Consider the following 16,002-nt stretch of genomic DNA (forward strand, 5'->3'; position numbering starts at 1 on the left):
TTTTCACAGGAAAAGCGCATGTTGATCTTCTTTTGCAAAAAAAAAAGGAGGTCAATTTGGTCTGGTGAGTGATTTATTTCACATAACAGTTTCACATAACAGTGGGTGAAAGCACAGGATCTTTGGAGGAGAATACCGTATACATTCACATGCTTGGCAATGGTCATGTAGCCCATTGCAGCCTTGTGTAGGTCTACAATCTTGTCCCCGACATCCTTGAACAGCTCTTTGGTCTTGGCCATGGTGGAGAGATTGGAATCTGATCGATTGATTGCTTCTGTGAACAGGTGTTTTTATTACAGGTAACAAGCTGAGATTAGGGGCACTCCCTTTAAGAGAGAGCTTTATAGAGAGAGCAATATCGTTTTTTTTAGGGCACTGTAACATTCACTATTATGAATTGTGTGTTATATAATTTTTGTAAGTAATAATAATTTGCGTGAACAGGGTTAGGTACATTTTGTACATAATGTTATATGGGTTAGCGCCCCCAATGTTTCACTTTTTACTGTGCTACAACAAGCTGCTTATATAAGAAATCACATAATTAATTTGACTAGGTCCAGCCATATACTACAATTGTTATTACAGAAGGGTAGGTAAGTTTAGCTGGCCACACATTCTTAGTTTCAACTTGTTTAGCCAGAGGGCTAAACCGAAAAAAATGATAAAATTAAAGTGATATTAAGCCCCGGTTCACACTATAGCGATGACCGACATCGCATGCGATTCGGACCGCACTGCTCTGAAAATAACACGCGATGTCTGTGTGATGCCAATTCAGCCATACGGATGGGTCTGCAGCAGAATCGGATCGCATGGTGGTTCATTCCAATGCGATCCGATTCATGTCCGAATTGACAGTTCACACTGCGATATGAGAACTGATCTGGGGGTGTCGTTAACGTTGTATTGACACTCCCAGCGATTCGCATATGGACTGCCTGTGATTTAAATGCGATGTGGGAACCCGCAGTGGATTTGCAGGGTTCCCGCATTGCATATATGTGAACCAAGCCAAGGGAGGGGAGGGGGGGAAGGGAAGGGGAGGGGACAACCCCCTCCCCCCCGCACACAGGATAATAGAGGATCATACACAGCTAAGGCTGTCAATCACCTTTGGTGTACTGGAGGGGAAACGGTGCCGTCTCCCCGAATTCTGTTGTGTCGGATTAGGGTCCATGTACACGGGACGTTAGAAAAAACGTGCTGCAAAGTTAGTTCTGACGCCGGGGAAAAAGCAGCTGTTAAAACGTGCTTTCAGTAGCTTTTTCCATTGGCGTTATTGCACGTTTGGCCACGTTGCTTTTAGCAGCGTTTTTTCTGCCTCCATTCAAAATCAATGGTTCCCTCCAGGGAGCCTATTGATTTGAATGGAAGTCGCACCGCAAGTCGGATCAGGATGATTCGACTTGCAGGACGCCTTGCCCTGTGAGAATCTTGAGGGGGAACTCCACGCAAAAAATGGGAAAAAAAAACTGCGTGGGGGTCCCCCCCAGATTCCAAACCAGGCCCTTAGGGTCTGGTATGGAATTTGCCCTTGGCTCTTCTTCTTCCTCCGGTCCTCCTCCGACGATGTCCCCACGGTGATTATGCCGGTCTCTGCAGCTTGTTATATAGCCATTGTGGGCGTGGTCGCCAGGTGAAATCATCAGGAGACCCCGCCCCCTCATGTCACAGATTACGTCATCTGTGACATGATGGGGCGGGGCCACCCGATGTCATCGGGAGGCCACGCCCCTAATGGCTATATAACAAGCTGCAGAGACCGGAGACCGGCATAATCACCGGGGACAGCGTCTGAGGAGGACCGGAGGAGGAAGAAGAGCCGAGGTCAAAAGAGCAGAAGACTGGACAGCAGAAGAGCGGACAGCAAAAGAGCAGAAGACAAGAAGAGCGGAGAGGGAGAAGACCAGAGCGGAGAAGTCCGGGTGAAGATTTTTAATAAACTTTCCAAAAACGTCTCCTGTCGTTATTTACATACACTGCGTTTTATGGGGTGAATGGGTAGGGGTACAGTGTACCCCATACAAATTCACATAGGGAGGGGGTCCGGGATCTGGGGGGCCACCCTTGTTAAAGGGGGCTTCCAGATTCCGATGAGCCCCCTGCCCGCAGACCCCCACAACCACTGGCCAGGGTTGTGGGGATGAGGCCCTTGTCCCCATCAACACGGGGGCAAGGTGCTTTGAGGTGGGGGGTGCAGAGCCCCCCCTGCCCCAAATCACCAACACCCCCCCATGTTGAGGGCATGTGGCCTGGTATGGTCCAGGGGGGGTGGGGCCGCTAGCTCGTCCCCTCCCCCTCCTGCCCTACCGGGCTGCGTGCCCCCGAAGGGCCTGGTTTGGAATCTGGGGGGGACCCCCACGCAGGTTTTTTTCCCCATTTTTGGCGTGGAGTTCACCCTCAAGATTCTCACAGCGCAAGTCGCGCCGCAGGTCGGATCATCCTGTTTAATAAGCCCAAAAGATTAAAATGACTCACAAAACAAGTGCACTGAAAAATTCAGTGCACAAGATGAATTCCCTTTTTAAATATTAAAAACAGATTGCCCTCATAAGGAAAAATTTCTATGGATAACACATGTAAAGATGGCCGCTCCCAGACTTCCTGTCATTAAACTCTGCCTCCTGACATGTTTCATCACCTGACCTTGTGATTTCCTCATAGGAAAAGCTATAGGCCCTTCATGTGACGAAACATGTCAGGAGGCAGAGTTTAATAACTTCAAAAAACTAAGAGATTTCAAGTCACAGCTTACCAACCAGCCAGCGACCAACCGAATTGAACTGTCTAACAGTATGCGTTAAAAACAGGGGTTTTAATAACGTCATCATGACAGGAAGTCCGGCGGTAGGGCACAGGCTACAATATATTGTGGATATAATATATGAAAGATTTATATAAATAGCAAGGAGTCAGAAAGATTAAATACTTTTGATGAAAGACTTTTTGAGATTAATATATGGAATTCACTTTATGATGTTTGTTTCCTTTATGGTGTAATTATTTTTGTTTCATTGCACTTTTTATTGAGTTGTTTATATTGTGGCGCTGCACTTTGATTTGATTTTACTATTGAGGGATATGCTTTGTTTATTTTTTATGTTAGAGGTTTACAACTACTTTAAGGATTCCCCCCCCCCGCCCCCCACCTGGACACTATCATGGTAGGGAGACTTAGGCCAAATTTTGGACAGTATATGGCCAGCTTTACATTGGTCCTGCTTGGCATGATAGAATTAGCCATATCTTATATCTGGAGGGACACCGTGGCATCCCACGTTAAATCATTGAAGCATCCCTCACTACATACAGCCATAGCTGCAGTCTTCCAGGTCTTGCTCAAGTGGCTTCCTCTGTGCATGGGGGGGTCCCTTGCACAGCACTACTGCGGTTTTGTATTTTTAAATAAGATAAAAATCAGGTAATATTTATTAAAGTTTTTTTGGAAAGTTTACAAAAAAAAAAAAAATGAACAAGGATAGATCGTAAGGTTGCCTTTCCCTCCTCTCCACCTGGTCCAATTATTAACTGAAAAAAATACAAGGCGTTCTCTGAATGGCAGTGGTGGCGAACCAGTGTTCTGTTTGAGGATTGGAAGGTGCTCGAACAGGACTTGGAAGAGAAGATCGCATCCATCACTGCATGTAGACATGATCTACTACAGGGGTTTTAGCATCCCCAGCTCTCCAAATAAAGCATATGGATAATAACTCTGTGCAGACGCATAGTGTGCCTGTATTCCAAAGTCTGTTCATCCTGAGGAAAGATGCAGGGGGTGTGTACAAGAGGCAGACTGTCATTGGGAGGGTGTGTGTGCCAGAGGAAGCTGTGATTGGGAGCGGGTGCGTGCCAGTGGCAGGCTGTGATTGGGAGAGGGTGTGTGCCAGAGGTAGGCTGTGACTGGTTGGGGGCTGTGGTGGCTAAACAAACCATCCAGTACAGGCATGCTGTGTGTCTGCACAGTGTCCTGTACCTCTGAATGGCCAGCCAAAGAATGAAAAAACTGACCACGCAAGTACAGATCAGTTTTTGTGGCTTTGTGTGGTCAGTTTAGAACAAGAAAGAAAGGTGACTGACAGGATCAACCAGATACTTTGGATGGAAGAAGTACATAAAAATGATAGACTATGATTTATAAAATGCACATGGAAAGAAATATTTAGGGTAAAGTATACTAATTTATGTGGAAAAACTACAATTGCTCTTTAAATATTTAAATACAACAAACATGGAATCCTATAACATTTCCTGGTCAATTCTGGGATCTTGTCCTTAAAATGGCCGAGAATCACGGGTATGGGCTAAATGTAGATACTCACAGGACCAGAACACTAACCTTCCTACAATGATTACAGTCCGTTTCTAAATGGATGTAACATGATTCAGTGTTTTCATGGTATAATGTAATAAGTGTTCAGTGTAATACATGAACGCCATTCATTTGGCTTCTCCAGAGACTTGCTGGGAATAGAGGAATGCGCTGGAGATGCAACACACAAATGCAGTGCATTCAACAAACCATGGGGGCACTCAAAGAGGAGCTCCAGGCTCCTTCAGAAAGAATTAAAAGTCAGCAGCTACAAATACAGTTGACCTTTAATATTAGGACACTAACCTGTCCACGGAACCAGCGGTGTCTAAACCCCAGCTGATTTTTCAATCAGCTCTCGGGTGCTGCCGCCACCATTTCTTGGAAGGGAAACCAGCAGTGAAGCCTTGCAGCTTCACAGCCAGCTCTCTGCTGCATTTTATAAATGGCCTGGTAGCGGGAGAAAGGGGGGGATAGGTCGAACGCCAGGTGAATTCCCTGCTAAATTAGGGATTAGATGTACCCAAGAACGTCATGTTACTGAACACCCAAGGACCAGATACACAATGATAGCCTTGGTCAACTAAAGCAATCCCAGGAGAGGAACCAAAGCCTTGCACAGGTAGTCTATGTCCCTAGTTGGTCTTATAAAAATCTTATTGTAAACCGCGTATGCGTATATTGTTTTGTTCATTCTATTATTAATATAATACAGGATTTATATAGAGCCAACAGTTTTTGCAGAGCTTTACAACATGGGGACAGACAGTACAGTTACAATACAATTCAATCCAGGGAGAATCAGAGGGCTCTGCTCATTAACGCTTACAATCTAGGAAGGAGGGTCAAGTGATACAAACGGTAATAACTGTGGGGGATGAGCTGTCGGAGAAAATAAAAGTACAGTTGTTAGGTGTGGGCAGGATAGGCTTTGCTGAGCGGGAGGGTTTTCCAGGATCATCTAAAAACAAACAAACAGTAGGAGATAGTCGGACAGATTGGGGTAGGGAGTTCCATAGGATGGAAGAGGCTCTGGAAAAGTCCTGGAGGTGAGCATGGGAGGAGGTGCCGAGGAAGCTAGAGAGCAGGAGGTCCCGGAAGAAACTAAGAGAACGATTAGATTGGTATTTTGAAACTAGGTCAGTGATTTAACTAGGGGCCGAGTTATGGATGGCTTTGTAAGTTGTTATTAGTATTTTGAGTTTAAAGAGGTTGTAAACCCATATATATTTTTTTTTTGTAACCTGAAAGAGAAACACATAATGAGCTAGTATGCACAGCATACTAGCTCATTATGAAATACTTACCTTAGAACGAGCCCCCGCCGTGCCGCCCTCTTACCTCTATGACTGGCGACATGTTCATTCGCCCGTCTTCCGGGATTGCGGCATTCGGCCATCTGATTGGCCATGTTTAGGAGATATTTACAGTCCCTATAGGTAAGCCTTATCATAGGCTTACCTATAGGTACAACTTGCAGAGGAGGGTTTACTTCCTCTTTAATTAGTTGGCTGAGCAGAAGCCAGTGGAGGGATTGACAGTGAGGAGTAGCAGACACTGAACGGTTGGTAAGGTGGAGGAGCCTGGCAGCAGAATTCATGATGAACTGAGTAGGGGGTAGACTATGTAAAGGTAATCCTGTGATGAGGGAGTTGCAGTAATCGAGGTGAGAGATGATCAGGGAGTGAACAAGGAGCTTTGTGGCGTCATTGGTTATGAAGGGGCGCAGTCTGGAGATGTTGCGGAGGTTGAGGCGTCAGGATTTGGACAGTGATTAGATGTGGGGCCGAAAGGAGAGTTCAGAGTCCAGAATTACACCTAGAATCTTGTCATGCAGTGATGGGTTGATAGCTGTGTATTCTATGAATGTTATACTACATTCCAAATCCTTATGGCTTCCCACATTAAAGGGGGAAATAAGTATACAATATTTGCCTATTTGTACAAGGTGTTCCTATTTCTGTATTCTATGAATAACACAAATCCCTTTGCACCAGGTAAGAGCAAAGGAAGTATATGAAGGGAGGATTTTGTTTTGATTATATTTAACCACTTTAACCACTTTACCACTGCTCACTGTGCTGCTACTGAGGCACAGTGGCTCGTTATCGTCCAGCGACGTAGACCTACGTCACCAAACATTCCCCTCTCTCGGCGGCATGCGCGCGCCGCCAGAGGCTCGCTCCCACTGTATTCAGTTACAGCAGGAGTCGGGCCAGGGGAGAAGAGGCGGTGATCACCGCCGCTCTTCCCCGATCGTCGGAGATCTAGTGTGGAAATCTGCCCGCTTGTGTAAACAAAGCGTGCGGATCTCCTAAGTGACAGGCAGGGTCAGATTGCAGGATTTAGCATAGCTGAACATGTGATCTATCCCTGTGTCACTCAGTTCCCTCCCCCCCACACACGTCAGTAAGCACCAGGCATACATTAACCCCTCCCTCTCCAATAAAAATTAACCCTTCCCTGCCAGTGTCATTTTTACAGTAACAGTGCATATGTATAGCACTGATTACTGTAGTAATGTCACTGGTACCCCCAAAAGTGTAAAAAATGTCAGTCAAGGGTCCGATCTGTCCGCCGCAATGTCGCAGTCCCGCAAAAAAAAAAAACGCAGATCGCTGCCATTACTCGTTAAAAAAAAAAAAAAACACCAAAAATGACAGAAATCGTTCCCTTAGTTAGTAAACGCAATAACTTTTGCGCAAACCAATCAAAATACGCTTATTGCGATTTTTTTTACCAAAAATATGTAGCAGAAAACAAATTGGCCTAAAATGTTAAAAAATTTTGATTTTTACATTTTTTTGGGGGGGAATTTCATATAAAAAAATGTGAAAAATATTGTTCTTTTTTCAAAATTGTCGCTCTTTTTTTGTTTATAGCGCAAAAAGTAAAAATCGCACAGGTGATCAAATACCACCAAAAGAAAGCTCTATTTGTGGGGAAAAAAAGAACGTCAATTTAATTTGGGTACAGCATCGCACGACCGCGCAATTGTCCGTTAAATTAACGCAGTGCCGAAACGCAAAATATGGTCTGGTCAGGAATGGGGTAAAATCTTCCGGTCTTAAAGCGGTTAAAAATACGCTCATTGAGAATTTTTTTGTCAAAGACATGTAGCTAAATACATTTTGGCCTAAATATATGACAAAAATTTAATATATTGGATATTTTTTAACTGTCAAAGTAGAAAAATATTGTTATTTTTTCAAAATTGTCGCATTTTTTTATTAATATCGCAAAAAATAAAAATCGCAGAGATGATCAAATACCACCAAAAGAAAGCTCTGTTTGTGGGAAAAAAAGAACGTAAATTTTGTTTGGGTACGGCGTTGCATGACCGCGCAATTGTCAGTTAAAGTCGCACAGTGCCAAATCGCAAAAAGTGGCCTGGACGTAAAGCAGCAAAATCCTCCGGTGGTAAAGTGGTTAATGGCTCCTGCCTAGCCTGGAACTTAGAGAAGCAAGACAACGGGGTTGATTTACTAAAACTAGAGAGTGCAAAATCTACTTCAGCTCTGCATAGAAACCAATCAGCTTCCAGCTTTTTTTTTGTCAAAGCTTAACTGAACAAGCAGAAGTTAGAAGTGGATTGGCGACCATACACAGCTGCACCAGATTTTGCAAACTCCAGTTTTAATAACTTAACCCCAATGTCTTAGCGTAACAGTTTGAAAAGGAACTTGAACATTCAGGAGTTTAATCCAATCTGCTGTGACTTCAGGAAATTGTGGAAACAATTAAAAATCGAGCACGTCAGCCAAGCAATGTGCTGCAGAGGCAATTCGGTGTAAATGAACAGCAACTTCCGTAATAGGAAGGTCATTAAAGTTGAGGGGATACTATGTCCAAAACTAAAAGATTATCGATAGGAGAACTAATCTGCCTAAGCAGAGGATAGAATTGAAACAAGCACCAGACATCTCCTAGTTTCAGCATTTTTAACTAGTGACTTTCCAGCTGTTGTAACAACCAAAACAGGGGTTATCTTCTGTGCACTGTATCATTTTCCATGCTTCTGCCCAGGTGAGTATAGTCACTAGAGAAGGGGCTACCTATAGCGCTCGCTTGATAATAATTCGATTTAATGCTTTCAATAATAAAATGAAAAAAATATATGAAAAAGTGTATAAACAATAAAGTGCCAACAGTGCATCAATATTACAATAAATTTTGTACAAAAAATAAATACAATATAGGCAAACAATTAAGTGTATTTAAATAGTCCAGTTCAGTTTAAAGTGCATGAGACGTGTCAGGTGCTAGTGTCTCATTAGTGCTCAATAAAGTTTATAATTAAAGTTGACTTTTGTGTAAGCCGTTCAGAGATTTTCCATGGTGCAATATGAAAATTTAGCTAAAGGGCAAATGATTATACACTGTGGGAGCTGATCTGCGGGTACAGCAGACTTGAGGTCTGCCGGCACCCGCTGATTAGGCAGAGAGCCAGAACGGCGATATACCTATGTAAACAAGGCAGATCATTTTCTGTCAGTAGGGAAGGCATTGATCCTGTGTTCCTGCAAAAGCAGGAACATGGATCAACGACTTCCCCTATTAAAAGCACCCCCCACACAGTGTACAAACACAGGCTAGGCACACAGTTAACCCTTTGATCACCCCTGATGTTAACCCCTTCCAAGCCTTTGTTATAAGTACAGTGACAGTGCATATTTTTTAGCACTGATCGCTGTATTAGTGTCACTGGTTCTCACAAAGTGTCAGTGTCAGATTTGTCCACCCCAATATCGCAGTCCCCCTATAAGTCACTGATCGCCACCATTACTACTAAAAAAAAAATACACAAATTCCATAAATATATCCCATAGTTTGTAGACGCTATAAGTTTTGCGAAAACCACTCAATATACGCTTACTGGGATTTTTTTAACCAAAAATATGTAGCACAAATACAAACTGGCTTAAACTGATAAAGAAATCAGATTTTTTAAATAAGTTTTATAGCAGAAAGTAAAAAACATTTTCCGTTTATAGCGCACAAAATAAAAATGCAGAGGTGATGTGTGGGGAAAAAAGAACATCAATTTTATTTGGGTACAGCGTCACACGACCGTGCAATTGTCAGTTAAAGTAACGCAGTAAAAAGGCCTGGTCATAAAGGGGGGGGGGGGGTAAATCTTCCAGAGGTCAAGTGGTTAAAATCTTGAATTTAAACCTTTCCCCTAGGTAAAGTTGTGGGAAGACAACATCACTGCTTTATAAATTAAGCTCTTTGCTTACCTATACAGCGAATATCTGAGGCCCATTATAGCACACGTCATCAGCCATAGATTACCATTAATATTCCTGTCCTGCATACCCCAAAGTACTTTGCTTTTCAGCAGTGCTCCAGTTCCATGTTTTTATTACTGTGTTAAAGATTGGTAGAAGTGGCCACTATAAGAGCCCTATACTTCACGCCAATCACTTTGCCACCCTGTTTAAAGCGGAGTTCCACCCTATAAATGAACTTTCCACCATCCGTTAGCTTAAAAACACCTGAAAAAGAACTGGATAATTAAAACATTTTTTTTGTTTCACTTACCTTGTTTTTAATGAAAATATACTTACCTTCCTTCCTCTGTGGACACGGCGCACGACGTCACTTCCTCCTTGCATTAACTCCTGGGAGATGAGCGTCATCGATCCCAGGAGTCAATGCGCCTGCAGCGGCCCTGCTCGTCACTTCCGGTGCAGGCGCGTCATTCCCTGCTGAACAGCTTCTGGGCATACCCAGAAGCTGTGCAGGGATGACGCGCTTGCACCGGAAGTGGCAAGCAGGGCATTCTGGGACTCCGATGTCACCGAAGAGGATGCTCCGGCTTCAGCTGCCCACCCCTGAGATGGCAGCGCTGGACAAGACATTTTCAAGGTAAGTATTTCTTCTAAAAGGTAAGTGAAACCTGGGACAGTTCAGAGGCTATCGTTGCTGAAATGCACTAGCCCTGACTGTCCCAGGGGTATTTTTACCGTCCCGGGGGAACTCTGCTTTAACATATGCTGAGATATCAGCCACACAGGGAAAGCACTGGGTTTCAGTAAACAAGCAGACCTGCATTGTTAAAAAAAAAAAAAAAAAAAAATTGAAAATTAGAAAACAAAAAGGAGCAGGAACTGCAAATAGTACATACTGTATAATATACAGTGATAAGCTATAAAAAAAAAAAAAAAACATGCTTTTTCAAACATGAATTCAAATTGATAAGATACTTTATATCAAGCGGATCTTTTTACAAATATACATTACAAACATCGACAATACAATACATTCAAATTCACAACCACCAAATTTCACTTTAACAGTTGCAGATTAGTCATCAAAGCCGTGTGGTATGCTGTGCAAGAATTTATTTTTATCAAAACTGGTATAGACTGATCATACAGGAAGCTTTGAAGGTACTTGTTTAACAAGATAACTCCAATATTTGTCTTCAGGGAAGTAAAACAAAAAAAAAAAAAAAAAGAGCATTTCTTTTGAAATTTTCAAGGGGTTATCTGGAGTTTTTGCCCTTAAAAGGATAATTCACCTTTACCAAAAACCTGCCTATGGAAATAAGGGGTGTTTGTAGATTTAAAAACAAACTGTGTACTTCTGAATAAAGATGAGAATACCCTCGCTTTAGGGGTAGGCCATTTACCTTATGAAGCCTGACTGGAATACTCCCAGGACGTTGCTAAGTGAGGCCTAGTCTTCACAGCTCACCTCCACCATCATAGGGGTGAGATCCTTCTCTGATTCAAACCCCCTCACATGCTTTCTTTCCCCTGATGTTGTAGCTCTGAGCTCAGCATTTGAGAGCTCACTCCTGTGATGGTGGAGGTGAGCAGTGATGACTAGGCCTCATTTAGCAACGTCCTGGGAGTATTCCAGTCAGGTTTCATAAGGTATGTAAATGGACTACACCTATAGTAAGGGCTTTATTTAACTTTAGTCAGAGCTGCACATTGTGTTTTTATCTACAGGCGCCCCTTATCTGCATAGGCAGTTTTGTGGTAAAGGTGAACTATCCCTTTAACCGCTTGCCGACCGCCGCACGACTATTTACTGCGGCGGTCAGCCCCTCACAGGCAAAGAGACATAGTACTACGTCGCTAGCCTGTGAGGCTCTAGGGCAGTGATGGCGAACCTTGGCACCCCAGATGTTTTGGAACTACATTTCCCATGATGCTCATGCACGCTGCAGTGTAGTTGAGCATCATGGGAAATATAGTTCCAAAACATCTGGGGTGCCAAGGTTCGCCATCACTGCTCTAGGGAGCGCGCGCGCGCCGCTGGAGGTCCCCCCCGCACGTGTGCCTGGTGGACCCGATGTCCGCCGGGCACTTGTGATCGTCCGTTACACCGGAAGAAAGGCAGGCGGCTGATGTAAACAAAGCCGCCTGTCATTCTTCCCTGTGTAAGAATGGAGATCAGATGGTTCTACTATGTAGGACCATTGATCTCTGTTCTTACACTAGCAGCCACAGCCAATCACAGTTAGAAACACGCCCCTAGGACACACTTTAACCCCTCCCTCTCCAATACAGTTAACTCCTTCACTGCCAGTGTCATTTTTACAGTAACAGTGCATATGTATAGCACTGATTACTACAGTAATGTCACTGGTAACCCCAAAAGTGTCAAAAATGTCAGTCAAGGGTCTGATCTGTCCACCGCAATGTTGCAGTCCTGCAAAAAGAAAAAAAAAAAAACGCAGATCGCCGCCATTACTCGTTAAAAAAAAAAAACAACAAAAATGACAAAAATCTTTCCCTTTGTTAGAAAACGCGATAACTTTTGCGCAAACCAATCAATATACGCTTTTTGCGATTTTTTTTACCAAACATATGTAGCATAAAACAAATTGGCCGAAAATGTTAAAAAATTTTGATTTTTACATTTTTTGTGGGGGGAATTTCATATAAAAAAATGTGAAAAATATTGCTATTTTTGCAAAATTGACGCTCTTTTTTTGTTTATAGCGCATGATCAAAAAATCGCACAGGTGATCAAATACCACCAAAAGAAAGCTCTGCTGTGGGAAAAAAAGGACGTCAAATTTGTTTACGTACAGCGTCACGCGACCGCACAATTGTCCGTTAAAGTCACGCAGTGCCGAATCGCAAAATGGGCTTCTGGGGCTTAAGTGGTTAACTATTACAGTCCCAAGTGCTTCCAGGTATGCTATATTGTTTTACTCAATTGATCTACAGAAATTAATAATTTGGAGGTTTGGCATTGCAAAGTGATCTGGTCAGCTAAAGATTGTTTCTCCTACCAGATAGTCCCACAGAGAGGCAACACTGCCGAACTATGAGCAAGCATATAGTCAGAGCAGACTATACTTTTCAGCTGCAAGAAAAAGGACCAGACACCCTGCACAGAAGATATTTGCTGGATCCAGCTGCCTGTATAACATGGGACATTCTTTATTACAGGTAAGTTAGGTAGACATTTTCTAACAGGTTCTGGACCACCCGCCACACATTTACTGCGGCAGGCCGGCCCTCCTGCGAGAATCGACCTAGCCCTACGTTGGTCGCACGCTTGGTGCTGGCGGGCGAGCGCGCACCGCCGGCCACACGCTTATGCCCCCACCAGGCAGCAGGGATGCTGATATATGGGGCCAGCGGCCGTGACTGCCGCCGGGCACCCGCGATCGCTGCCCACTGAGAGAGAAGGTCAGCTATTGTAAGCACAGCTGACCGTTGTTCTCTCTGAAATGACCACAGAGGGCCTCTAGGATCACAGCTCTCTATGGTCATTTCACAAGCCCCTCCCCCCACAGTTAGTAAACACTCCCCTAGGCTCACATTTAACCCTTTGATCACCCACTAGGTTAACCCTTCCCTGCCAGTGTCATTACTACAGTAACAGTGCATATTTTTAGCACTGATTACTGTAGTGATGTCACTGGTCCCCCCAAAAGTGTCAAAAATGTCAGTTAGGGGTCCGATCTGTCCGCCGCAATGTCGCAGTCCCGCTAAAAATTGCAAATCGCTGCCATTACTAGTAAAAAACTTAATTAAAATTATATAAATCTTTCCCTTAGTTTGTAGACGCGATAACTTTTGCGCAAACCAATCAAAATATGCCTATTGAGTTTTTTTTTTACCAAAACTATGTAGCATAATACAAATTGGCCTAAAAGGATGAAAGAAATCAGATTTTTGCATTTTTTTGGGAATGTAATATAGCAGAATGTGAATTTTTTTTTTTTTTACCAGAATTGTCGCTCTTTTTTTTCCGCACAAGTGATCAAATACCACCAAAAGAAAGCTCTATTTGTGGGGAAAAAAAGGGCATCAATTTTATTTCAGTACAGCGTCGCACGACCGTGCAATTTTCCATTAAATTAACAAGTCGAATCGCAAAAAATGGCCTGAGCACTAAGGGGGAAAATCCTTCCTGGCCAGAAGTGGTTAAGTAAACTTTAAAAAATCATTATTACTTTTGTTGCTGTCCCCTATATGACAAAGTACATGTAGTACTTTTTCCCGTGTTACTAAGTGCTTTGTAAACATAGTTATAAAGTCTGACCTACCCCCACTCTTCTCCTGCCACAGTCCATTCGACAACAGTTTTGAAGGAGACAGCTGATAGGTGCAGCTCTTTTTCGGATGCAAACACTTTCCATAAGCAAGAGGTGGCAAGAGGAATGCAGAACCTGACATGTCTCCTCTTCCTTTACATTCCTCTTGCAGCTGACTGTCTGTGGAAAGTGTTTACAACCAAGACAAGCTGAACTTGTGAATCAGCCATCTCCTTCTAAGCTGTTGCCCGATTGACCATGGGAGGAGGGAAAGGAGGAAGGTTGAACCTCATAATTATGGTAAAAAGCAGCTAGCAACATGAGACAAAGTACTAATGGCACTTTTCCACTGCAAGTACCGGCTCGGCTCTACTCGGCCCTGCTTGGCCCGGTTTGCTTTTCCACTGCTGGTACCGCATGGTACGGTGTTGGAATGGTTCGGTACGGTACGGTTTGCTTTTCCACTAAAGTAGTACTAAAGTTAAGTGGGTGGGATAACAACGGGATGGGTGGGATTCTCTGGCCAATCAGTGGCTAGTAATGACTGCATGCAAAGGATTGTGGGATATGGTACCGGGTATGGTACCTCTTGGAACCACAATCGAGGTGGTACTGTTTTTGAGAGCCGTACCGTTCGGTTCCATGCAGTGGAAAAGCGTCGCTGTACCGAACCGTTCCTACACCATACCACGCGGTACCAGAGTGGAAAAGCACAAAAGCGAACCGGACCATTCGGTTCCATGCAGTGGAAAAGCGCCGTTTACTTATGCCTCGTTTCCACTGAACAGTACGGTTCGGTTCAGTACAGTTCAGTACGGTACGGTTCGGAATGGTACACCTTGATCGGGCTTGCGTTTCCACCACCAACAGTACCTCAGCAAAAACAGTACCTCAACAGTATAGCTCCACCCTGTTGGTACAGTACTAATGTGCTTGGTACCCCAACGAAAGGGTCCCAAAAAAGTGGTACGGTACGGTTCGGAATTAGGGTACCATTCACAACCTTTAACAATGGAAATGGCAAAAATTGCGTACCGTACCGAACTGTACCGCTCAGTGGAAATGAGGCATTAGTCCCATAGAGGACAGAACTGTATGTATCAAAACTTAGAATGGTAGATCTTTAGTGATATGCAACATCACTACAATAATGTGGTTGAGGACAATTAATAGTACAAATAAATAGCAACCACCCCAACCTATAACTGGCCTTTGCAACAAGGAGCACATGGAAGGGTGACACATGTCAAAAAACAATAAACAAAAAGTCCCAACTCACTTGCCAGCCAACAAGAAACCAAATTAACCATAACAGTTTACATTAAAATAAGACCCCGTTCACACTGGGGTGACGTTACTTGCCGGGGCGACCTCACAGGTCGCGGTGCGCAGCTCGCACCGCGACCTCGGAGCGGCCGGCACGGACTTCATATCATTGAAGTCAATGCAGGTCGCTCCAGGTCGCCCCAAAGAAGCTCCTGACCCTTTTTCTAAGTTGGAGCGACTTGTGTCGCTCCTATTAGAACGGGTCCACAGCTTCTCTATGGCAGGCGACCTGTCAGGCGACCAGGTCGCCTGACAGGTCGCCCCAGTGTGAACGGGGTCTAAGGGGTTTATTTGCACACATTTGCAAACATATGCATAAGTTCTGAGTCTCCAAATTTGGAGCACACATATAATAATAGATAGATTAAGGGCAGGTATGCCTTGAGGGAGCTCACCCCCCCTTAAAGGTATAGGGATGCACTGGACATCCAGTAATAGATCAATGGCAGCAAAGGTATCCAGTGCACCCCCTCACCAACTGCACAAATAAATGGCAACTACCCCAACCTATAACTGGTCATTGCAGCAAGGAGCACATGGAAGGGCGATGCATGTCAAAAAACAACAAACAAAAATTCCCAGCTCATTTACCAGCCAGCCTGCAACAAACCCATTTAACAGTTCACGTTAAAACAAAGGTTTAATTGAGGACAAATAAACTGCGTTTAGATAAAACATATGACTGCAATGTGTTTGTTTTTAAAAGCTTATGCTACATAGAGTTTTCATATTCTCTCTGTGCTTGAGTGGGTTTCCTCCAGGTATTCTGGTTTCCTCCCACGCTCCAATGACATGCTGGTAGGTTAACTGGCTCCTGTCTAAATTTGCTCTGGTATGTTTACGAATGGGC

General features: G+C 43.8%; 1 protein-coding gene across 1 annotated transcript in view; it reads right to left on the bottom strand.

Annotated features, from left to right (window-relative positions):
- The window catches only part of CAB39L (calcium binding protein 39 like), a 169,672-nt gene that overhangs the window by 124,492 nt on the left and 29,178 nt on the right, over positions 1–16,002 (bottom strand). The gene's annotated exons all lie outside the window — the stretch shown is intronic.

The sequence above is a fragment of the Pelophylax lessonae genome (genome assembly GCF_965119305.1).
Source record: "Pelophylax lessonae genome assembly, chromosome: 2".
Classification (NCBI taxonomy): Eukaryota; Metazoa; Chordata; class Amphibia; order Anura; family Ranidae; genus Pelophylax; species Pelophylax lessonae.